A 26089-nucleotide genomic window follows, 5' to 3' on the forward strand; every position below is an offset into this window, starting at 1 on the left:
AATCAGAATCTCCATCTCTACCAGAGGCACAATGCTGCCAAAGGTCTTTGAAAAAGACTTTTCTTCTTTCCAGAAATCTTCATGCTGTTTTCCATACTAACTGGACTGATTTGTGGTTATCTTTCCTCAAATCCTCACCAATATTTTCATTCTACTCAGTAACTTAAGCCTGACATAGAGGAAAAAAAAAACATATGGTTTATTTTGTAGGAAAAACTAATATATAAGAAAGCATATGTGAATTCAGATTAATGTTTATTAATTCAAATTATTTTTCCATGTTTTGTGTGATTAACTCTTGTAGGGTCCCTAAGAAGTAGAGATATTGAAGATTGATTTTCAAAATTTAACATTATTATTGAATAGAATGCATCACAAAATCCCATCCCTTCAAGTTTTGGTATGTAAAATTTTTACATATTTTTGGAGTAATAGACACAAAACTATTAAAAATACATACTTTTGTGAAATAAAAAAAGAAAAGATAAGAACACATTAGTAATATAATAAATAAATGTGAATTAAAAATAATACCAAGCCATCCAATATATTAATTAAATCAATTCATACATTTTACATTGTAATCGCTAAGTTAATTCGTAACTCGTCACTGAATTGATTTTGATTGAATTAATGGTTCTTAGTTGAATTTTTAAATTTATATATTAATTGAAATTAATACATAAAGTGTAATGGATGCATTTTATTTGATGTATATACACAGGGACACACACACACACACATAGTTGTAAATGTTTTCTTTACTAACTTATTCCCTTAACATAACATCATAGTATTTTTTCCACAGTAAAAATCCTGATATATTTGTATAATGCAAATAGAAATATAGGTAAAAAGCCTCAACAAGGAAGTTACATCAATAAAAATGAAGCAGTAGAAGCAAAAAAAAATACTGTATAGTATTTGCCAAATTGAGTCTTTCAGTTGAAACATCAATCAAATTTATAGTTCTCAGGATTCATTTCAAACAACCCTCAGGAGAACAAACAGCACAGGTTAACCTAGCAAAACACTCTAAGGGAATGCTTGGTCTCCGTGAACTGGGGTACCTGCCAAAGCCATTCATCCATACCACAAACAACAGAATGATTTCCAAATTCATTTCAGAAGACAGGATGCATCAAGGCTTCTCAACCCACCAGCCATCACCATAAAATTACTTTGACTGTTCATTGCCCAACCACCCCTCCCCTTCAGAAAAGTCAAAAACCCATATTTAAACTTTCAATTTGGTACTCTGTTCCCAGAGCCCTCCCATGTCCAAGACCCAACCACCAGGAATGCACAGGAATGCACAGCCTCATTCAATGTTATATTTACCCACACACCACCCTTGACCAAGACAGTTTTTACTCTTTTAGAAGCCACAATGGTACAGAATTGCTGCCATCCGAGGTGAAGAAGAAACAGAGAGAGCAGTTGTCCAGTGGGTTTTTAGCAGTAGGAAGGAATGAACCAAAATGGCCCTTGTCACTCCATGTGTAAAAAAAAAAAAAGTTGTCCTTTCCCACTAACTCCCTTGTCTGCTGATCCAAAGCCACAAGAACATGAAACACAGATGTCCAGCACTTGGCCAGAACCAAAAAGTGGCACTTGCCACACGGGCCACACCCACCGAAGGCAGGTCAGAAACCTTCCCACTCCCCCCCACACACCTGCTTCCTTCCCAAGAAATAGGGCGACTGCAGCCAATCCCTCCCAAGGTTACTCTTCTCCTTGGGGGAAAAAAAAAAAAAGAAAGCTTCCAAAGAAAGAAGCTGTCCAAGAATCAAATGAGTGTAGCCTGCACTTAAAAGAAAGGAGAAGAGTAACCATGCATGGAAAAGAAGATGCAAAGAACCAGGACTAGAAGCCGGAGCCTTCTGCAGCCCAGAAAGCCTGAAAGCATCCTTCACAAGAAGAGGCTGGTGCTGGGGCAAGACCGTCACCTCTTAACATCCCTCTTAACCCCCAACCACACCTCCACCATTCTCAACACACCCACTTCCCAAAAGACCACAGATCTGTGCAATCCAGTTGTTTATTCATTTTGAGTGTCATCTTTTTTTTTTTTTTTAAAGTCATCTTCTTAAATGAAAACTGGGACAGAAGCATTGTCCAGGCCAAAGAGGTTGGCAGAGCTGCAAGTGTGGAGGCAGGCAGGTTCCGTGGAGCCCTCACAGCCCAATGCCTTTCAAGTCCCAGGGGAGAGTGGCTTGTGCTTTCTGGGGGCTGTGGCAGCAGAGGTACTGGGTGCGCAGAAGCAGTCCCTGAGCTGCCTGTAGAACAGAAAGCACAGGATGGGGTTGATGCTGGCCTGCGCAAAGGTAAGCCCCACTGAGTCCTTCAGGTAGCCATGGGGCCCGCAGGTAGCTGACCATGATGTAGGGCCCCAGAGCAACAGGAAGAGCACCATCATTGCATAGAAAATCCTGCACTGCTTTTCCAACTTGAACTTCTCCAGCATGAGCAGGCGGCCCACCACAGCCAGGCCCCGCTGCCAGAATGCCCAGGAGCGTGGGTGGCATAGGCCCACAGCCAAAACCTGCCGTCCAGCTGGTGGCTACCTAGCCGGTGCCACCAGACCTGTGGAAGGTCCAGTCATGACTGAGGGCGGGTACTAGTCCCGCCAGCCTCCCATTGTGCCCATCACTGTGGTGATCGTGAATGAAGAAGAGCAGGAGGAGGTAAATGAGATATGTGTGCCCACCACAGTGTTCAGCATCAGTAGGAAGCTAAGCACACCAGGGTGCCATCGGGCCACTGCTCCAGGGCACAAGGCGCATCCTTGTCTTCACCACCGCTGCTGCTGTCCAGCACAGACAGGAAGGCTGAGGATAGTGCCAGCGCCCAGGTGGTATAAACCAGCATAGTGGCGTACAGCCAGTCTGCCAGGTGCTCAGCATAGAAGTGATAGATGGTGATGCCCACGCCGAGCAGCAGGAAGGAGGCGTAGAAGCAGAAGAGCAGGGCCAGGAAGGTGAGCAGCCCTCAGCCCAGCGTGCCCAGTAGGCCCCATAGGCAGCATTGGCCCAGTGTACAGCCAGTACAATAGATGGAGGCTGGCGAGTGCAAGCAGCCCTTTGGCCAGCACAGGTGGAGCAGTGGCAGCACAGGGCACAGTGCAGGCTGAGGAGCAGCGCCAACAGCACGTGGCCTGCCAAGCTCGCCCACAGCAGCAGGCTGGTATGTTCAAGGGAAGTACTTCACCTGCTACACTATGGCAATAGACCTGAGTTTATCTCTTGGATCTGGAATTTAGGTTTCACAGTATGAAAGACACCCAGCTTATTTCCTCTGTTTCATGTTGTTCATGCAGTAAATATAAATTGCTTTTACATAGAAAATAACATATATTTTCATTATCTCAGATAGTTATTTTGGGCCCTTTTATTACTAGCAAGTGGAAATGCAAGCTTATAGCACAGTAATTATTTGCTACTGATAATTTTCCAGCTACTTTGAGTATAACTTGGAGTTATCATTGTATTTCCTCTGTGAGGTGACACTATTCCTATGGGAACATGTATAAAGTTCCTCATTTCTAGCTTTGACTTGAGTCAATTACATAATAGTTAATAGTTGGAAGCTATGTGTTAAATCAGAACATTCAAATAACATCCTAAACTCCACAGCCAGAGATCAATTTCAGAGCACACACATGATTTCCATCACCTTCGAATCAAGCGCTCTTTCACAAAGTACTTCAGGATGAATAGAGAATTCAGAACTTTGGTGAACAAATGGAGCATTCCAGACGATACGGAACCCCGGGTCTCAGTGCCACACAACTGTATTGTCTGAAGGGACTCTGGACAGAAACAGGTTTTCATCAGCTTTCACCTCCACACTGTATGTGTGCACCTATATCGTGGGGTTTCCCAGACACTAAAGCACTGTTTAAAGAATCTGGGTTTTGTTGGCATGGAGGCACGACAGCAGTACTGGGACTGAAGTCCAGGCTGCTGTAGGTAGGTCTGATACGATGCCCCTCTCTCCATCCCAGCAGAAGCTGACCCAAGTGCTTGGGACCCCACCCAAAGCACAAGCAGACAGTGGTGGGTATCGATGTGTATGTTGTAGTCTCCCCATGAAGTGGAGAAATCCCTGCAGTGCTGTCCTGCCTCCTCCCCCCAACCCTCCACAAGGCTAAGCAAGATCCCAGGCTACCAAGGAGGAGCAGGAGGAACTCTCCCCAAAGTCGGCCTGGGAGAAGGCCAGTCATGTGATGGTTGAGGGAAGAGAAGAAGAGGGGCCTGCATAGGCTGCTCTAAAGGCAGTAATTGGGTCAGTTGAGTCCCTAACAGTGTACCAAGTCACCCACCACTATCCTGCTAGCCAGCCAGTCAGCCCAACCACTACGTCAGCATCCAATATGGGTGGTGATTCTCTGCTCCCAAGGTCCAGCTCCCTGCTAAAGCAAGCCAAGGAAAGAGAACCTGGAAGCTTGGCTGCTTGTCTATTTGCCACTACAGCTGCAGGAAAAAGACCAACCCACCCAGCCATGCACCCACTTGGATGGCACACTGGCCTGTGTGTGTGTGTGTGCATGTACGTGTGCCTACCTGCTTGACTTCAGGTAATGTTTTACCAAATCATCAGCCTCAAGCAGCAGTTAGTGGCTCAGAAGAAAGCTTTATGGACCAGGTAGATGGCGGCAGGAAGGTCAGGCTTCCACAATTGCAGCAGCAAGGCAGGCATAGGTAGGGGCATTTAGGAAGCAGAAATGTGTGTGCTGTTGGGTGTGTTGGGGTGAGGGGTCATACTGCAGGGGTCAAGGTGGGTCCTTTCAGCGGAAGCAGCAGGAAGACACGTCCTCTTCATCCACCTCTTGTTCCTAATGAGGCACTCCCTCTGCCTGTGGTGCGTGATTCTGCACAGCAGCCGCTTGTCCCTGAAAAATATGAGCAGTGAGTGCCAGTCACAGTTGTTAGCTTCCGATCATTGCATCCATTCTTCCCATGTGTGCCCCGTTAGCTCCTGTTCTGTCCTAGCACCTCTTTTTTCTTTCGTGTGTGTGTGTCCCCTAAAAAATGGGCTGCAAAATCATTCTTCCCGGGCCCCAGCCACCCGTTTTGCCTGGATTTCTTTTCTAGTCTGGGACACAGCACACCTGAGCATCTTGGTGGTCTAGTGTTGGACTGATTAGCGCGCAGACCTGGCGGGAAGGAGCTGCGGGCACTATTATACTGCCCCAGGTGGAGCCAGCAGAGGCAGGTCATCACTCAACCTTGAGCCCAGCTTCCCGTGGCGGAACGAATGTTCCTTTCTCTCTAAACAAATGGGGGAAATACATGCATAAGTCAATCAATGAGTCAGTCAAAAAGTTAAATTTAAAATTTGAACAGTTTTTAGGAAGACTCCCCAAGAACACAGAAAGAAAGCAAAAAGGAGAAAGAAAGTAAAAATTTTAAAAAGAAAGAAAGATTCCCAACGAAACTGTTGGACAAGTGTAGACAATGGGATGCTGGACTGTCTGAGTTCTTCTGTACCAGCAATGTTGGGGTACACTGAAATAAGAGACTGGTGGGATTATAATTCCTTTGGGAGGATTATACCACCGTAGTAAAATGGGGAAAATCTGTTGGGGATGGGAGTTTGGCGGGAAACCCCACTCTATACAAAACTGTAACACATAATTCAAATACATGTATATATATTTTTATATATGTATATGTATATACATATATATGTATATAAAAAGTGGAGGAGACATGGAAAGGAGGTGTAAGAAGAGAAAGAGGAGAGGGAGTTTTAGCAAGACTCCCCAAGAACAGAAAAAGAAAGTCAGTTAAAATTGAACATCTAAAAAATAGAAAAAAAACGGTGGGGCGATGGAAAGGAGGGGACAAGGCGGGAGAAGGGAATTATTAAGACTGACAGGACACAGAAACCATACAAGTCAACAGCGACACCAAGTGGCAACAGCGCATACGTCTATGTGCGCCAAATGCCTCGGGGCAGCTGGTCCACCACCACAGAGGCCCTTGAGAATGGAAAGGCAGTGGCCGGCGGGCCGGTATATGCGAGAGTTAAGTGCCACTGAGCAGCTGGTTGACCACCTTACTCAGAAGGGAGGGAGGGAAAGAATCAGTAGGGCCTCTGACCCGCAAATGTGCCCACCCTGGGAAAGGAATGCACAATGCACGCGGGGCCAGCGGTCCCTGCCTCCTCGGAGAGTGCTCCTCCCACCATCCGGAGGGAGAAGGGCCAGCTGGTGCCCCTCCAACACACCGGAGAGGACTGCAGGTGTGCTTGGGAAGCCCGAACTCCCTGTGGGGGAAAAGGCCCTCCCCGCCCCTCCATCCTGTGCTGCCCCTCCCACCCGAGGCCACACACATAAGCACTACCGCCCTCAGCCCAGCATGCCAGCGGGGGTATTCAGGTCAGTGAGGCCCTGGGGGGTTCCCCTGGAGTTGCTGGTCAGCATGGTGGAGGAAAGAGCAAAAGCACTAAGGCCTGACCTCCACTTGCGGCCAGCAGAGCCGCAGGCCGGTCTGTGGGATGCGGGCTGACAGACACCTAGACAAATCCTTCTGACTTTTTTTTATTAATTACATTGCATTATGTGACACAGTTTTATAGTCACTGGGATTCCCCCCAACCCTCCCCAAACCCTCCCCAAACCCTCCCCCCATGGTGGATTCCTCCACCTTTTTACATTACCACAGTTCAAGATCATTTGAGATTCTTTCATTGCAAGCATATACCAAGCATAGAGTCCAGCATCATATTGTCCAAATTCAATGGCTTCTTTAGGAGACCATCTCTGGTCTGAAGGTAGAGCCGGCAGAGTATCATCCTTATCAATTGAAAGCTCTGACATAACATCAGCAGCAATTTATAACGTTATTGAAATTAATTGACATAGTATTGAGTAACAACATGTTAAAAAAATGCAAGTTCTTTACCACATCCTGTGACTCCTTCGTTTACATTTCAATTTTAGTTTATACACGACCGGGTTCTATACACCTTAAAATGGCTATAGATTACTATTCAGCTGTCTCGTGTCTATTTTCATTATAGTATTTAGCATTGAAGCATAATTTTGCTGAACTTGGCTTTTTTTTTTTTTTAGGGCAGTTTAGACTGGCGTATAACTCTAACAAGACATGTGTCAACAGTTTAGGTGCAGAACAGTTTTAGGAGGGGTGTGCAGGGCAATCCTCAATACCCTAGTGAGGAATAACCAATATTTGTGTCCTACCTAGTAAGGTATATAATCCACGTTGACCATTCCCTGTCTGATTCCAAGCTTTCCTTGTTGTTCTCCATCTATTCTAGAGTTTGTTTGTTTGTTTGCTTGTTTTGAGGGGTTTCTGGAGCAATCCTGTCAGTCAGTGCAAGAGAGGTTGGGGACCCAAGGCTGGGACCAGGCAGGGACAAGAGAAAGCTCCTCTCCTGTGTCCCCAAGGAAGTATACTGTTCTTCTGTTTCTGTGGACTGCTCATGGCTCCTGGCTGTTGTTCTGACACCCTTGGATCCTGCGAGGAAGGATTTGGATTTCTTTCATCCCATGTGGTGGATCCAAGCGGGAGTGGATGACCTCAGAGTTCTTGGCCTCCGAAGGCACTCCAACTCCCTGGTCTCCTTGGCAGTTGGGATGTAGTCCTTGGTGCTCATACTGATGGTCCTTGGTCAGAATCCGTGAGTCTTCAGGGATGGGATACAAGCCTCCTCCTGTCCCCCTGCTCCACTCTGGGGTCCCGCCTGCTCTGTGCATAAATGCTCAAGTTCCCTGGCAATAAGGGAAATCCAAATTAAGACATCAGTGAGATACCACTTAACGCCAACAAGATTGGCCCACATACCAAAAACAAACAAACAAAAAAGCAACAACAGCACTTGGTGATGAGGATGTGGGGAAAAGGGAAATCTACTGCTGGTGGGGCTGCAGGTTGTTACAGCCTCTTTGAAAATCAGTATGGAGAACACTGGAACAACTCAAAATCTGCTTACCATATGATCCAGTAATTGCACTCCTAGGAATATGCCCAAAACACCTGTTTCACGAGAAACCAACATGCACCCCTATGTTCACAGCAGCACAATCAGTAATTGCAAAAACTTGGAAGCAACCAAAATGCTCATCAGCAGAAGACTGGATAAGAAACCTATGGTTTGGGCCCGGTGGCGTGGTCCATCGGCTAAAGTCCTTGCCTTGAACGCCTCGGGATCCCATATGGGCGCCGGTTCTAATCCCGGCAGCTCCATTTCTCATCCAGCTCCCTGCTTGTGGCCTGGGAAAGCAGTCGAGGATGGCCCAATGCATTGGGACCCTGCACCCGTGTGGGAGACCTGGAAGAGGTTCCTGGTTCCCTGCATTGGATCGGCGCACACCGGCCTGTTGTGACTCACTTGGGGATGAATCATCGGACGGAAGATCTTCCTCTCTGTCTCTCCTCCTTTCTGTATATCTGACTTTGTAATAAAAATAAATCTTTAAAACTCCGAAAAAAAAAAAAAAAAGCAAGCTATGGTTCATTTACTCCATGGAAAACTACTCAGCTATTAAGAAAAAAAAATGCAGTTCTTTGTGGCCAAATGTGCTCAACTGGAAACCATAATGCTAAGGGAAATGAGCCAATCCCAAAAGGTTAGATACCACATGTTTGCCTTAATTTAAGATATGATGTCAATATGAAAAACAGTATATGCAAAATGTAATATTATCTCAATCTCAAACAGCGTATCTCACATGCAGTAAGATATTGTGAAGTAACCAATGGACCAACAATCAATGTAAGTCAAACTGCTTATGATCTACATCAAAGAACTGTAAAACTTAATATACTTTTAATACCCTATGTTATCCCATAGTGGGGAGGGAGAGCAGAGAAATCTTTTATCTCCCCAGAATGTGCAAGAAAGACGTGAAATATAACCTACTAGGATCAAAACTGGTAACTCATAGACAACAGACTCGAATCAGCATTAGACAATAGTTAAACTACAAAGACATATAAGGGGAATTAAGAGCGACCCTTCTGACTTTCAATAGATCGCAGCAAGGGAGCTGTTCTACTAGAAACGAAACTCTGACCCAGAAGCAGGTCGTCTATAGATGTTTTAGTGCCAGGTTCTCCAGGAACGTGTGTTGTGTGAAGGGTAAGAGGGCAGACCCCATTTGCAGCAGCAGGCAGCAGTGCCCAAGGAGCCTGGGTTGGCCTTGGATAGCCAGTACCCTACAATCCCCGCCAACAGCAGCCGCACTGATCATTTGTCTCTACAGCGCACAATGCGTCCTGACAATGCGTCAGGACCAAGGTCCCATGCAGAGAGTCCTTGAACCCTGGGTCTCCGGCAGAGGGACTGGAGAGCCACACCAGGAAAATAGGGCCAGAGACCCGGCTCCAGGCACGTTCTTTCTCCCCCAGCTCCACTCCCGATGAACGATCATGTGTGCAGCGTGAATGACCACCCAAAGGGCAGAGAGAGAGAGCACGCAATGGGCGGGGGGAAGATTCCCGAGGAATAGAGAGGCATGTGCTAGACCATGGCCTGGGGACACCCTCATCAACAGGAACAAAGTGGGGAAAGGAAGGGGCCCCTCATTACGTGATCACCAGGTGGGTGCGAGCAACCAAGGACTCTCTCGGTGCACCATGGGATGGGGCTCAAGCAAAGCCTCCATTGAGAGCTCCTAAAAACACCCCACCTCCAACTAGACATAGAGTAGGAACTCAAGGCCAAGCACACACAGGTGAAAGGAGAGAATAGAGGCTGACCCAGGTAAGTGCCAACTCTGCTCACCTGCCCACCTTGCAGCAGGAAGCTAGAATTCCCTCTAGCACAGATTGTATAAACATGGGCTCCACTCCAGGGTATGCTTTATAGTGTGAAATGAGGTAAAGTCTGGGGAGTTGATGGGGTTCCCACTGCACATCTCAGGCTGATGCATCCTGCCTCACAAAGCCACTGAGGCCAGAGGGGCCAGGCAAGCTGCCCACATCCTCAGAGCTTGCAATTGCCTCAACCCAAGGTTCAGATGCCAGTTATGTCTGTGCAGCCCTTAACTATGGCTCTGTTTCAGGTGCAGAGAAGGCTGGGCCTGACTACACATAGTGTCAATCATCCCCTGCAAGCACTCGGGCCAGAGCAACTCCATAGAAAGAACTCATGGCCCCTGTTTCAAATCCTACATGTTCCAAGTCAGCAATCCTGATCCGGCTTCTTCTTCACCTTTCCTCCTTTTGCCTTGGTGCAAACAGCAACAAAGAACTCTGACAAATTTTATGTGGGCAGGGTATAAAGAGGATGCGTTCATTCTTTATTTTAATATGAATTTCAGAACCAACAACTTCACAGGTCAGAAAACCTTAGTCAGAAACTTGGAAAATGCTTGTTTACAGAGTCCTCACTGCCACCCAACTTCCAAACAGACCTGGGGAAGATACAGACTGGGTACTGATGTGTGTGTGTGCACTTATCTATTTAAGAGGCCGAGTAGCAGAGACACATAGGGGTAAGACATGGTTTGAGATAATTCATCTTCAAAATTGGCCACTTTAACCAAGACTGGAAAAAGCTAAACTCAGAAGGCTGGAACTCTATCTAGGTTCTCCATGTGGGTTTAGGGGCTCAAAGCATCTTCTGCTGCTTTCCCATGTGCATTAACAGGGAGTTAGATTGGAAACAGAGCAATCAGGATTCTGATGTGAGCTGTTGACATGGAAGGCATAGGCTTACTCCCATGTGCCACAAAGCCAGCTCCAAGCTTGGTATATCTAAGCACAAAGAAATGAGATGATGGTTTGCAGAATGACACACAGGGAAAATGTAATGACAGGTGAAGGCCACAGTCATGGCCAACCTCCCTGTCCCATGTAACCACTCCTTGATTTGGTGGACAGTATGAATGAATCACTGAACTCTGCCCATGGGACCAGGACTCAAATTCTGCCAGGGACTGGCTAACTTGGCCACTTCTGAATGGAGCCTTCCAGGTTCCAACTGCTTCCCACCCTGAAGGTCTGAGCTTAAGCAGCAATTCCTTGAAGGACTCTTCCCTGCCTTCCTAGCATGATATTGGTCTTACCCAACTGTGGAACATACCACTCTGTCTGTCACCATTTGTTCCAACACATGTCTCAACATCCTGTGCTATGTGCAGTACCTATAGGAATACAGAAAGCATAGTAAAATTCCAGGTCTGCTGAGTACTGATTGCACGTTTGAGCTGCCTGATCCCACTGTTTCAGCAACAGTAGGGGTGGGTAATAACACTCAGTCTCCAGAACAAGAAGAGAAGCAGAAGGGGCTCCCAAGTAGGTGGAGCAGCTTGGAGTGAGTCCAAGGAGACAGATTCCAGAGCCTGCACTCTCAGTCACTCAGACAAATGGCTTTCTGGAAGCCATTAGGCAACAGAGAGAGCCAAGGAAATGAGCATTAGGGTAAGCAGAGAAATAATGGGTAGTTGGAGGGATAGAGGAGCAGGTGGGTCCATTGGAGTGTGGAAGGAGTGAGTGAGAGAACACATGGGAGGCTGGAGAAGAGCATGAAAGTGTGGAAATCTGAGTGAATGGATGGCCAGGTGGATGGATGGATGGATTGGTGGTTGGATGAAAGGGTAGGTGGATGAATGGATAATGGAAGGATGGGTGGGTAGATAGATGTGTGGATGTTTTATATGAATGGGGGAAGGTATGGCAGATGGATAAATTTGTCACTGTGCAATGGCAAGCAGGTTATCCCATGCCCTGAACCTCAGTTTTCTCATCTGTGCAGAGGGTCTGCCTTCTTTCATAAAAGTCTAGCTAAGCTTGTCATGCAGCCCTGACTGTCCCTGGACCATAGTGGGGGAAATTCAGAGCAAGGATTACTCACCAAACTAGTATGTGTGGCCAGTACTGTGGCAATGTTGGTTAGGCCTCTGTCTTTGGCACCATAATTTCGTAAGAGTATCTGTTTGTGTCCTAGCTGATCCACTTACCAACCAGCTTCTTTTTCGGTGGAATAGCAAAACAATCGAAGATGGATCAAGACCTTGGGACCCAGCACCCACTTGGGAGAGCCAGAAGCAGCTCCTGGTTTCAGGCTGGCTCAGCTCTGGCTGTTTCAGCCAGTTGTGGAGTGCAATAGCAGATGCAAGATCTATCAGTGTCTTTTCTTCTTTCAATAACTCTCTTTCAAATAAAAACAAAACACATATATTTTGGTTACAAAAAGGGCACATGCACCAGGGACAAATATTGCAGAGCTTTTACCAGGAGGGAGGGAGGACTCTGGAAGTTGACCTTGCATAATGGCTGCTGGTTGAAAGCTGCTCACAGGGAAAGTGTGGCTTAGACTAAAAATGGGTGCATTGTAAATAACCCTCAGGCTAACAAATAACTGCCAAGACAGCAGCTGGACAGTGACTCTGATTTTGGAGAGGTATCAGAGCAGGGTATTTCTGATCTGATACATACAACACCAGGAGTTAATCTGACAGTCATTGTTCAAATAATCGAATTAAATTCACAAGAAAATTTTCCAGTTGAGCATATGCTAAGCATGAGACACACATCAGTCAAGAACAAATAATGTCTCTGAGGTTGCTGTTGTGGCATAATGGATAAAGATGCTGCCTGTTTTAGTGCCAGCACCCTATATAGGCACTGGTCATGCCCTGGCTGCTCCACTTTCAAGCCAGCTCACTGCTACTGCTTACAGGAAAGCAGTGGAGAATGTCTCAAGTGCTACGGCTCCTGCCACCAGCATAGGTTACCTGGATGAAGTCCCTTGCTCTAGCTTGGCCCAGCACTGGAGGTTGTAGTCCTCCGAGAAGTGAACCAGTAGATGGAAAATATCTGTCTCTCCCTGTCTTAGTTGCTCTGACACAGAAGACAAGTAAATATATATTTTTTTAAATTTAGGTATGCCTGTCGGTATGTGCCAGTGTGTATGTGCATGTGTAGGTGTAAGTGTGTGCATTATGTGTGTATAGATGCATATACACATGTGCATGTGTATGCATGTGTGTTATCTATGTGTTTGGATATGTGTGCACAGCTGGATGCTTGGTGTATATGTGGATTATGTGTGTATGTGTATAGACGTGTGTTCACATATAGATGTTTATGTATGTATGTTATCTACGTATGTTGATATGTGTGCATATGTGTGTGCACAGCTGGATGCTTAGCGTATATGTGGATTATTTGTGTATGTGTGTATTTGAAAATGTGTATTTGTAAATGTGTGTGTATGTACATATGTACGTGCATGGGTGTATATTATGTATATATTTGTGTGTTTTGTGCATATATGATTATGTATTTATGCATGAGCATGTGTGTATGAATATTTGCATGTGTATATGTATGTGTATATGTGTGTGAATGGTGTATGCATGTCTATGTATTTTTTTTTAAGATTTTTTTATTGTTATCAGAAAGCCGGACATACAGAGAGGAGGAGAGACAGAGAGGAAGATCTTCCATCTGATGTTTCACTCCCCAAGTGAGCCGCAACGGCTGGTGCGCGCCGATCCGAAGCCGGGACCAGGAACCTCTTCCGGGTCTCCCACGCAGGTGCAGGGTCCCAAAGCCTTGGGCCATCCTCGACTGCTTTCCCAGGCCACAAGTAGGGAGCTGGATGGGAAGTGGAGCTGCCGGACTTAGAACTGGCGCCCATATGGGATCCAGGTGCGTTCAAGGTGAGGACTTTAGCCACTAGGCCACACCGCCGGGCCCATGTCTATGTATTTTTATATATGAGTATTTCTGTGCATGAGTGTGTGTGTGAGAGAGAGAGTGGGAGAGAGTGAGAGAGAGAGAGAGAGAGAGAGAGAGAGAGAGAGACATCTCCTCTGCATCTCTGTCTATGTAAGAGGTTTTAGACACATGGCATGCCGTGTCTCTGAGGGGAAGCCCCTAACAATGGTTTCAGCTAACCAAGACTTCAACCTGGCCTGCTTGTTGGGCTGGGACTTCCTTGATAAGGAGCTCTAAGAAGTCAAATGCGACCCACACCCTATTTTCCAGCCACAGGTGGTGAAGATGACTGAGGTATAGCTTCTAGCTTATGTGCTAGCTTATGTGCTATACCTGACTCACAGCCTACCTGCCTGTGACCTGAGGCACAGCTTCCAGTCATACATGAGGAACATAAATTGTGACTTAGTCGGAGGGTCCAGAGCAATAGACATGCCTTCTAGCCAGTTGCATTTGCATTGCTGGGTGAGAGAATTATCAGGGACTGCCCTTCTGCTTTCCCTTTCCTAATCTACATAAGTTGCGTTCACTTTACAATAAATGGTCATGCTCCATCAGGCTGTCTCTGATGGGTCTTGTGGCTGAAGAACACTGTTGCCTTAACCCTTTTGTGATCTCAGGGGACTGCTGAGAGGAAACCCTGAGAAGTGTGCATAGTTCCCTGTCCTTGGGGTGACCACAGTCTAGAAAGAGGCAGGACACCATTGCAGAACCCAGACAGCTGCAGCTGGGCTCCCCCACCCTCATCAGAGACTCCTGCTGTGTTGAGAGCAGGAAACAGGCGCTGCTGTGATAGACAGGTGTGGCCCAGGGAGGCCTGAGGATGCAACAACTCAGCTGCCAGATGTTACCTTGACCTAGGAAAGAGACAAGAGAGGAGAAAGATGTCAAGCCAACTGAGCAGGGCGCACAGAGGTGCTGTAGCAGGAACAGGCCTGCAAACAAGGCCACAGACAGCACGTGGGAGTGCCAACAACCACAGCATCCACTCTACCTCCATGAGGGAGCCAGACCCCTGTGTGAAGAGCACAGCCAAGGACTCCACGATTGACTTCAAAAGCCTCAGGAGGATGCCGCAGAGAGGCTTCTCCTGTGAGAGGCTGAGGCATTAGAGGTCAAGACCAGCCTTCTCTTCCACAGTCCCGAAGCTGGGTAGCCACAAAATCACACTCAGACCCAGACACAAAACAAAGGCCCTGGCCAGCAGAAGTTGTGACCAGCCAGAAAGCTTGGGGGAAAGACAAAGAAGACCCGTGGGAGGTCATCCCCCAGCCTGGATATATGAAACAACAGGCTACAAGGTCAGCTTCCCCCATGCCCATGGTGGCAATGAAGGCCTGCATTTGCCAGAAAACAGGGTTAGAAACAGAGAGTACAATGGCCATCCATTCACTGTTTGCAATCTGGCTGGGTGGCCAGGCTCCAGGTGAAGGAGGATAGGACAACTCATGCCAGTGTGTTCTGAAGGAAAGCAGTCCCAGGTGATCCCTCAGATAGGGCAGATGCTGAACAGCACCATCCATGCCCCAGGGACTGTAGCCAACTCTGGGGACCCCTGAAGCACTGAGAAGGGTTTTCTCAACCATTTCTCATCACAGCACCTATAAAATCCCAGAAAGTCTGCCGACACAACAATGCCCAATCCTACACCGACAATACCTAGTGAGGGCTGTTAGTTGAACCAGAACTCCAGGCAAATGATATCTTATTATTTCTAGGGTAAGCATGCCCCAAATATTGTTTGAGTTATAATTTAAAAATTGCCACTCCAGAGCTTAAGTTTAGCTGGACCACTTGCATTTTATCTACCAACTGTGTCTCCCATAACATCAGTCTAGGAAACTCAGAAAAAGATGGCCTCTGGTGAGTCCAAAATCTGTTTCTCTTTATTCAGCTGCCAAGATGGAAATCAAAACCACCCAGAGAAGCATGAGTGTGAGGAAACATGCCATGCATTGGACCCATTGAGCATTCAGAAGTCGTGCTGCTTGCAGCCATCTCAGAAATGGACAGTTTCCAAGGTGACGGCAGCAGTTGCCAAGAGATGCTACTGTCTGAGAAGAGATTTCAGAAGGAGAGCTCAAGAGTCATGTCCTGGGCCCGGCGGCGTGGCCTAGTGGCTGGGGTCCTTGCCTTGAAGGCCCTGGGATCCCATATGGGTGCCGGTTCTAATTCCAGCAGCTCCACTTCCCATCCAGCTCCCTGCTTGTGGCCTGGGAAAGCAGTGGAGGACGGCCCAATGCATTGGGACCCTGCACCCATGTGGGAGACCTGGAAGAGGTTCCAGGTTCCCGGCATCGGATCGGTGCGTACTGGCCCGTTGCGGCTCACTTGGGGAGTGAATCATCGGACAGAAGATCTTCCTCTCTGTCTCTCCTCCTCTGTGTATATCTGGTTGTAATAAAATGAATAAATCAAAAAAAAAAAAAAGAGTCATGTCCTAGATAAGTCAGCTCTGACCCTGAGATTCGCTGTTCTGTCAGTGTATCTTGGATACTCATGTGCCGTGCTTAGAACATGATATTAACAATATGTTCAGACAAGGTGATCATACATGCCTCTCCCCTCTCCACTTTATTTCTTCTTTCCTTCTTTCCTCCTTCCAGTTGGAACTCCTCTTTGCAAGCTCTTGGTGCAGACATGTTCTCAACCACAGGACCTGTGACAGTGGAATCCTAGTGATCTGGAAGGAATCATCAATGTTTTCTTTTCTCTCTGCATACGGGACTGAAACATCTATTTCCAAGCCCAGATAGAGAATCCAAGAGGCGCCAAGGTTTCCATGTAGAGACCTTTCTGTGATGGAAGTCCACATCTGTCCATTTGCAAATTTGAGTCAGTGACCAGTGGCCAGAGTGACAGAACGCTTGGGTGAGTGACTCCCTGTTTCTGTGTGACTACATACTCTTGCGTTTGGGAGAGGGGCTCAGCCGGGACACATTAGCACACAACACACACACACACACACACACACACACACTCTCTCTCTCTCTCTCTCTCTCTCTCTCTCTCTCTCTCTCTCTCTCTCCCCCACACACACACACAGACAAATACACACACATTCGTTCTTTCTCTCTGGATCCCACCCTACTTCTCTTCCCTCCCCCGTCCCTATCACCCTCCACCTCTGGAGTCAGAAGACAGGCCAAGGCAGGCAGAGCTTGAGGTCCTCCATTCATGTCTGCCTAGCTGGAGTCTGGGGTCCTGACTCTGCTTTGGAGGGGTCCCACGCTCCTGCCTCCCCAGTCCTCAGCACAGCTTTCCCCTGTGGCACATTTTGCTGTGCCAGCCATCCCTGCCCTGTGGGCCCCTCGCCCCCAGGGAGTCTCATGTGGGCGGCAGTCTCCCCTAGGGCTTCACACCACCGCTTGTGGTCCCCACAAGGACCCTGCAGGTGCACACATCAATGTGCCCTTCCGGCATGCCCGCCCCTCAGATGTCATGCCCTGGACTCAGCTCCGAGTCCTCAAAGGCCTCCACCATTTACCACATGTTCATCTTCCCTCCCCCAGAAGCACCCGCCCACCCGCGCGGGCTGTCCCTGCTCCCCAGGGCACCTGGACCTCGACTTGCACTACCTGACCAGCATTACTTGGGTCCCACCCTACCACTTTCTGCTTTGCTCCCTGGGTCCTGCTGCGTCTGTTTTGGAAGACACTCTGGCCCCTTCCGAGTGTCACACTGCCTTGCCCCATCAGGCAGCGGTGGCTGGTGGTAGTGCCGCTGATTGGCTTGTTGAAGCATTGTGTGGAGGGATTGAGGTTGGTGATCCCGGAGGGGCTGGCGGGGGTGATTGGTGTCCACTGCCATCCCTCCTTCCCTCCTCCTACTGATGACAGAGTCGTTGGTCTTCCTGTACCTGGCACAATTCCTGCGAGTAGGCTCTTCCTGAGGCCATGGTCGGCTGGTTCCTCGGACCTGTTTCTGTCTTGAGGTTGTATTGGCGGCTCGGCATCACTCTATGCCCATTGTGTGTGGGGGTTGTCGTGGGTCTGAGCTCTGGCTCTGGACCCCCTTTCCTCCATGGGTGCTTAACTGTTGTCTGCTGACCCAGATGAAGAGGGTTGTCTGGGCATTCGATGCCCGGGGGAAGAAGGAACTATCTCTCTTAGTCTCAGTGGGCCTGGGGATCTTACCAGAGAAGTCTGGACCTAGCGCTGTACTGTGGTGGTCGTGGTGGCTGGTCTGTCCCCACCTCTGGGTGGCGTCAGCGGGGAGCTTGGCCCCTCCTCCCCACTGTTTCTCCTGGTTGGGGTTAAGGGGACCAGCACTATGGCCGACCGGTCGTCATGTGTTCCTTTTCCCTTTCCCTTTCCTGTCCTAGGCTGGGGGTGCTCTTCTCTCTTCTCCCACACCCTCCCGTGTGTCTAGTTGTTGCTTTCCTGGGAGAGGAAGGCGGGCCATTGTGCCTTGCTTCGTGGGGAGCGGGCTTGTCTGAGAGTCATTTGAGTCATTTGAGGATCAGTCACCCTTAGGGTGGGGTTGGTCTGTGGCCTCCCCCTCCCCGGGTCACACAGCTGGGGTGTGTGATCTCAGGGCCCCTCTCTTGGGCGGCCCCCCATTCCCCTAAGTGCAGACCGGCAGTAGGCTTCACTCACCTGGCACTCTGGGCTCTGCGGTGTTACCATCTGTCCACCACAGGCATTATTGAGGGTGAGGAGGTGAACAGAGGTGTGTGTGCAAGGAGAGGAGGGCTCACCAGGCGTCCTGAGGAGGACGAAGGGAGGGAACTCGGGGGGGGGGGTGTTGGGAAGTGAGTGTCGCGACCAGTAATGGCATGGGTCCCCAGGCCATGGTCTAGCGCATGCCTCTCTATTACTCGCGAGTCTTCCCCCCTTCCCCTCACCCCCCCGCCCATTGCGTGCTTTCTCTCTCTGCCCTTTGGGTGGTCATTCACGCTGCACACATGATCGGTCATCGGGAGTGGAGCTGGGGGAGAAAGAGCATGCCTGGAGCCGGGTCTCTGGCCCTATTTTCCTGGTGTGGCTCTCCAGTCCCTCTGCCGGAGACCCAGGGTTCAAGGACTCTCTGCATGGGACCTTGGTCCTGACGCATGGTCAGGACGCATTGCGCGCTGTGGAGACAAAGGCGCAGTGCGGCTGCTGTTGGCGGGGATTGTAGGGTACTGGCTGTCCAGGGCAACCCAGGCTCCTTTGGCACTGCTGTACTATTCTGCCTGCTACTGTGGGTCGGGACTGGGGTCTGGTTAGGAGAGTCCTTCATCCTGGGAAACGGGGCGTGGCCGGAAAGGGGTCTGCCCTCTTGCCCGTCATGAAACACATGTTCCTGGAGAACCTGGCACTAAAAAATCTATAGACGACCTGCTTCTGGGTCAGGGTTTCGTTTCTAGTAGAACAGCTCCCTCGCTGCGATCTATTGAAAGTCAGAAGGGTCGCTCTTAATTCTCCTTATATGTCTTTGTAGTTTAACTATTGTCTAATGCTGATTCGAGTCTGTTGTCTATGAGTTACCAGTTTTGATCCTAGTAGGTTATATTTCACGTCTTCCTTGCACATTCTAGGGAGATGAAAGATTTCTCTGCTCTCCCTCCCCACTATGGGATAACAAAGTGTATTAAATGTATATTAAGTTGGGGCTTGGCAGCGTGGCCTAGTGGCTAAGGTCCTTGCCTTGATCCCATATGGCTGCTGGTTCTAATCCCGGCAGCTCCACTTCCTCTCTATCTCTCCTCCTCTCAGTATATCTGACTTTGTAAGAAAAATAAAATAAATCTTTAATAAAAAAAGTATATTAAGTTTTACAGTTCTTTGATGTAGATCATAAGCAGTTTGATTTATATTGATTGTTGGTTCATTGGTTACTTCACAATACTTACTGCATGTGAGATATGCTGTTCGAGGTTGAGATAATATTACATATTGTATATACTGTTTTTCATATTGACATCATATCTTAAATTAAGGCAAACATGTGGTATCTAACCTTTTGGGATTGGCTCATTTCCCTTAGCATTATGGTTTCCAGTTGGGCCCATTTGGCCACAAAGAACTGCATTTTTTTTTCTTAATAGCTGAGTAGTTTTCCATGGAGCAAATAAACCATAGCTTTCTTATCCAGTCTTCTGCTGATGGGCATTTTGGTTGCTTCCATGTTTTTGCAATTACTGATTGTACTGCTATGAACATAGGGGTGCATGTTGGTTTCTCGTGAAACAGGTGTTTTGGATATATTCCTAAGAGTGCAATTACTGGGTCATATGGTATGCAGATTTTGAGTTGTTCGAGTGTTCTCCATACTGATTTCCAAAGAGGCTGTAACAACCTGTAGCCCCACCAGCAGTGGAGTAGTGTTCCATTTTTCCTGCAACCTCATCAGCAAATGTTGTGGTGGTTTTTTTTTTTTTTTTTTTTTTTTTGGTATGTGGGCCAATCTTGTTGGCGTTAAGTGGTATCTCACTGATGTCTTAATTTGGATTTCCCTTATTGCCAGGGAACTTGAGCATTTATGCACAGAGCAGGCGGGACCCCAGAGTGGAGCAGGGGGACAGGAGGAGGCTTGTATCCCATCCCTGAAGACTCACGGATTCTGACCAAGGACCATCAGTATGAGCACCAAGGACTACATCCCAACTGCCAAGGAGACCAGGGAGTTGGAGTGCCTTCGGAGGCCAAGAACTCTGAGGTCATCCACTCCCGCTTGGATCCACCACATGGGATGAAAGAAATCCAAATCCTTCCTCGCAGGATCCAAGGGTGTCAGAACAACAGCCAGGAGCCATGAGCAGTCCACAGAAACAGAAGAACAGTATACTTCCTTGGGGACACAGGAGAGGAGCTTTCTCTTGTCCCTGCCTGGTCCCAGCCTTGGGTCCCCAACCTCTCTTGCACTGACTGACAGGATTGCTCCAGAAACCCCTCAAAACAAGCAAACAAACAAACAAACTCTAGAATAGATGGAGAACAACAAGGAAAGCTTGGAATCAGACAGGGAATGGTCAACGTGGATTATATACCTTACTAGGTAGGACACAAATATTGGTTATTCCTCACTAGGGTATTGAGGATTGCCCTGCACACCCCTCCTAAAACTGTTCTGCACCTAAACTGTTGACACATGTCTTGTTAGAGTTATACGCCAGTCTAAACTGCCCTAAAAAAAAAAAAAGCCAAGTTCAGCAAAATTATGCTTCAATGCTAAATACTATAATGAAAATAGACACGAGACAGCTGAATAGTAATCTATAGCCATTTTAAGGTGTATAGAACCCGGTCGTGTATAAACTAAAATTGAAATGTAAACGAAGGAGTCACAGGATGTGGTAAAGAACTTGCATTTTTTTAACATGTTGTTACTCAATACTATGTCAATTAATTTCAATAACGTTATAAATTGCTGCTGATGTTATGTCAGAGCTTTCAATTGATAAGGATGATACTCTGCCGGCTCTACCTTCAGACCAGAGATGGTCTCCTAAAGAAGCCATTGAATTTGGACAATATGATGCTGGACTCTATGCTTGGTATATGCTTGCAATGAAAGAATCTCAAATGATCTTGAACTGTGGTAATGTAAAAAGGTGGAGGAATCCACCATGGGGGGAGGGTTTGGGGAGGGTTGGGGGGAATCCCAGTGACTATAAAACTGTGTCACATAATGCAATGTAATTAATAAAAAAAAGTCAGAAGGATTTGTCTAGGTGTCTGTCAGCCCGCATCCCACAGACCGGCCTGCGGCTCTGCTGGCCGCAAGTGGAGGTCAGGCCTTAGTGCTTTTGCTCTTTCCTCCACCATGCTGACCAGCAACTCCAGGGGAACCCCCAGGGCCTCACTGACCTGAATACCCCCGCTGGCATGCTGGGCTGAGGGCGGTAGTGCTTATGTGTGTGGCCTCGGGTGGGAGGGGCAGCACAGGGTGGAGGGGCGGGGAGGGCCTTTTCCCCCACAGGGAGTTCGGGCTTCCCAAGCACACCTGCAGTCCTCTCCGGTGTGTTGGAGGGGCACCAGCTGGCCCTTCTCCCTCCGGATGGTGGGAGGAGCACTCTCCGAGGAGGCAGGGACCGCTGGCCCCGCGTGCATTGTGCATTCCTTTCCCAGGGTGGGCACATTTGCGGGTCAGAGGCCCTACTGATTCTTTCCCTCCCTCCCTTCTGAGTAAGGTGGTCAACCAGCTGCTCAGTGGCACTTAACTCTCGCATATACCGGCCCGCCGGCCACTGCCTTTCCATTCTCACGGGCCTCTGTGGTGGTGGACCAGCTGCCCCGAGGCGTTTGGCGCACATAGACGTATGCGCTGTTGCCACTTGGTGTCGCTGTTGACTTGTATGGTTTCTGTGTCCTGTCAGTCTTAATAATTCCCTTCTTCCGCCTTGTCCCCTCCTTTCCATCGCCCCACCGTTTTTTTTCTATTTTTTAGATGTTCAATTTTAACTGACTTTCTTTTTCTGTTCTTGGGGAGTCTTGCTAAAACTCCCTCTCCTCTTTCTCTTCTTACACCTCCTTTCCATGTCTCCTCCACTTTTTATATACATATATATGTATATACATATACATATATAAAAATATATATACATGTATTTGAATTATGTGTTACAGTTTTGTATAGAGTGGGGTTTCCCGCCAAACTCCCATCCCCAACAGATTTTCCCCATTTTACTACGGTGGTATAATCCTCCCAAAGGAATTATAATCCCACCAGTCTCTTATTTCAGTGTACCCCAGCATTGCCGGTACAGAAGAACTCAGACAGTCCAGCATCCCATTGTCTACACTTGTCCAACAGTTTCGTTGGGAATCTTTCTTTCTTTTTAAAATTTTTACTTTCTTTCTCCTTTTTGCTTTCTTTCTGTGTTCTTGGGGAGTCTTCCTAAAAACTGTTCAAATTTTAAATTTAATTTTTTGACTGACTCATTGATTGACTTATGCATGTATTTCCCCCATTTGTTTAGAGTGAAAGGAACATTCGTTCCGCCACGGGAAGCTGGGCTCAAGGTTGAGTGATGACCTGCCTCTGCTGGCTCCACCTGGGGCAGTATAATAGTGCCCGCAGCTCCTTCCCGCCAGGTCTGCGCGCTAATCAGTCCAACACTAGACCACCAAGATGCTCAGGTGTGCTGTGTCCCAGACTAGAAAAGAAATCCAGGCAAAACGGGTGGCTGGGGCCCGGGAAGAATGATTTTGCAGCCCATTTTTTAGGGGACACACACACACGAAAGAAAAAAGAGGTGCTAGGACAGAACAGGAGCTAACGGGGCACACATGGGAAGAATGGATGCAATGATCGGAAGCTAACAACTGTGACTGGCACTCACTGCTCATATTTTTCAGGGACAAGCGGCTGCTGTGCAGAATCACGCACCACAGGCAGAGGGAGTGCCTCATTAGGAACAAGAGGTGGATGAAGAGGACGTGTCTTCCTGCTGCTTCCGCTGAAAGGACCCACCTTGACCCCTGCAGTATGACCCCTCACCCCAACACACCCAACAGCACACACATTTCTGCTTCCTAAATCCCCCTACCTATGCCTGCCTTGCTGCTGCAATTGTGGAAGCCTGACCTTCCTGCCGCCATCTACCTGGTCCATAAAGCTTTCTTCTGAGCCACTAACTTCTGCTTGAGGCTGATGATTTGGTAAAACATTACCTGAAGTCAAGCAGGTAGGCACACGTACATGCACACACACACACACAGGCCAGTGTGCCATCCAAGTGGGTGCATGGCTGGGTGGGTTTGTCTTTTTCCTGCAGCTGTAGTGGCAAGTAGACAAGCAGCCAAGCTTCCAGGTTCTCTTTCCTTGGCTTGCTTTAGCAGGGAGCTGGACCTTGGGAGCAGAGAATCACCACCCATATTGGATGCTGACGTAGTGGTTGGGCTGACTGGCTGGCTAGCTGGATAGTGGTGGGTGACTTGGTACACTGTTAGGGACTCAACTGACCCAATTACTGCCTTTAGAGCAGCCTATGCAGGCCCCTCTTCTTCTCTTCCCTCAACCATCACATGACTGGCCTTCTCCCAGGCCGACTTTGGGGAGAGTTCCTCCTGCTCCTCCTTGGTAGCCTGGGATCTTGCTTAGCCTTGTGGAGGGTTGGGGGGAGGAGGCAGGACAGCACTGCAGGGATTTCTCCACTTCATGGGGAGACTACAACATACACATCGATACCCACCACTGTCTGCTTGTGCTTTGGGTGGGGTCCCAAGCACTTGGGTCAGCTTCTGCTGGGATGGAGAGAGGGGCATCGTATCAGACCTACCTACAGCAGCCTGGACTTCAGTCCCAGTACTGCTGTCGTGCCTCCATGCCAACAAAACCCAGATTCTTTAAACAGTGCTTTAGTGTCTGGGAAACCCCCACGATATAGGTGCACACATACAGTGTGGAGGTGAAAGCTGATGAAAACCTGTTTCTGTCCAGAGTCCCTTCAGACAATACAGTTGTGTGGCACTGAGACCCGGGGTTCCGTATCGTCTGGAATGCTCCATTTGTTCACCAAAGTTCTGAATTCTCTATTCATCCTGAAGTACTTTGTGAAAGAGCCCTTGATTCGAAGGTGATGGAAATCATGTGTGTGCTCTGAAATTGATCTCTGGCTGTGGAGTTTAGGATGTTATTTGAATGTTCTGATTTAACACATAGCTTCCAACTATTAACTATTATGTAATTGACTCAAGTCAAAGCTAGAAATGAGGAACTTTATACATGTTCCCATAGGAATAGTGTCGCCTCACAGAGGAAATACGATGATAACTCCAAGTTATACTCAAAGTAGCTGGAAAATTATCAGTAGCAAATAATTACTGTGCTATAAGCTTGCATTTCCACTTGCTAGTAATAAAAGGGCCCAAAATAACTATCTGAGATAATGAAAATATATGTTATTTTCTATGTAAAAGCAATTTATATTTACTGCATGAACAACATGAAACAGAGGAAATAAGCTGGGTGTCTTTCATACTGTGAAACCTAAATTCCAGATCCAAGAGATAAACTCAGGTCTATTGCCATAGTGTAGCAGGTGAAGTACTTCCCTTGAACATACCAGCCTGCTGCTGTGGGCGAGCTTGGCAGGCCACGTGCTGTTGGCGCTGCTCCTCAGCCTGCACTGTGCCCTGTGCTGCCACTGCTCCACCTGTGCTGGCCAAAGGGCTGCTTGCACTCGCCAGCCTCCATCTATTGTACTGGCTGTACACTGGGCCAATGCTGCCTATGGGGCCTACTGGGCACGCTGGGCTGAGGGCTGCTCGCCTTCCTGGCCCTGCTCTTCTGCTTCTACGCCTCCTTCCTGCTGCTCGGCGTGGGCATCACCATCTATCACTTCTATGCTGAGCACCTGGCAGACTGGCTGTACGCCACTATGCTGGTTTATACCACCTGGGCGCTGGCACTATCCTCAGCCTTCCTGTCTGTGCTGGACAGCAGCAGCGGTGGTGAAGACAAGGATGCGCCTTGTGCCCTGGAGCAGTGGCCCGATGGCACCCTGGTGCGCTTAGCTTCCTACTGATGCTGAACACTGTGGTGGGCACACATATCTCATTTACCTCCTCCTGCTCTTCTTCATTCACGATCACCACAGTGATGGGCACAATGGGAGGCTGGCGGGACTAGTACCCGCCCTCAGTCATGACTGGACCTTCCACAGGTCTGGTGGCACCGGCTAGGTAGCCACCAACTGGACGGCAGGCTTTGGCTGTGGGCCTATGCCACCCACGCTCCTGGGCATTCTGGCAGCGGGGCCTGGCTGTGGTGGGCCGCCTGCTCATGCTGGAGAAGTTCAAGTTGGAAAAGCAGTGCAGGATTTTCTATGCAATGATGGTGCTCTTCCTGTTGCTCTGGGGCCCTACATCATGGTCAGCTACCTGCGGGCCCCATGGCTACCTGAAGGACTCAGTGGGGCTTACCTTTGCGCAGGCCAGCATCAACCCCATCCTGTGCTTTCTGTTCTACAGGCAGCTCAGGGACTGCTTCTGCGCACCCAGTACCTCTGCTGCCACAGCCCCCAGAAAGCACAAGCCACTCTCCCCTGGGACTTGAAAGGCATTGGGCTGTGAGGGCTCCACGGAACCTGCCTGCCTCCACACTTGCAGCTCTGCCAACCTCTTTGGCCTGGACAATGCTTCTGTCCCAGTTTTCATTTAAGAAGATGACTTTAAGATGACACTCAAAATGAATAAACAACTGGATTGCACAGATCTGTGGTCTTTTGGGAAGTGGGTGTGTTGAGAATGGTGGAGGTGTGGTTGGGGGTTAAGAGGGATGTTAAGAGGTGACGGTCTTGCCCCAGCACCAGCCTCTTCTTGTGAAGGATGCTTTCAGGCTTTCTGGGCTGCAGAAGGCTCCGGCTTCTAGTCCTGGTTCTTTGCATCTTCTTTTCCATGCATGGTTACTCTTCTCCTTTCTTTTAAGTGCAGGCTACACTCATTTGATTCTTGGACAGC

At 48.3% G+C, this 26089-nt stretch overlaps 2 pseudogenes; one reads left to right on the forward strand and one right to left on the reverse strand.

The window, feature by feature from the left end:
- Positions 1-2177: 2177 nt before the first annotated feature.
- On the reverse strand, positions 2178-21939 carry LOC131481443 (probable G-protein coupled receptor 27; annotated as a pseudogene).
- Positions 21940-22656: 717 nt separating this feature from the next.
- On the forward strand, positions 22657-25702 carry LOC101526782 (probable G-protein coupled receptor 27; annotated as a pseudogene).
- Positions 25703-26089: the final 387 nt, after the last annotated feature.

This window comes from Ochotona princeps, chromosome 1, assembly GCF_030435755.1.
Source record: "Ochotona princeps isolate mOchPri1 chromosome 1, mOchPri1.hap1, whole genome shotgun sequence".
Classification (NCBI taxonomy): Eukaryota; Metazoa; Chordata; class Mammalia; order Lagomorpha; family Ochotonidae; genus Ochotona; species Ochotona princeps.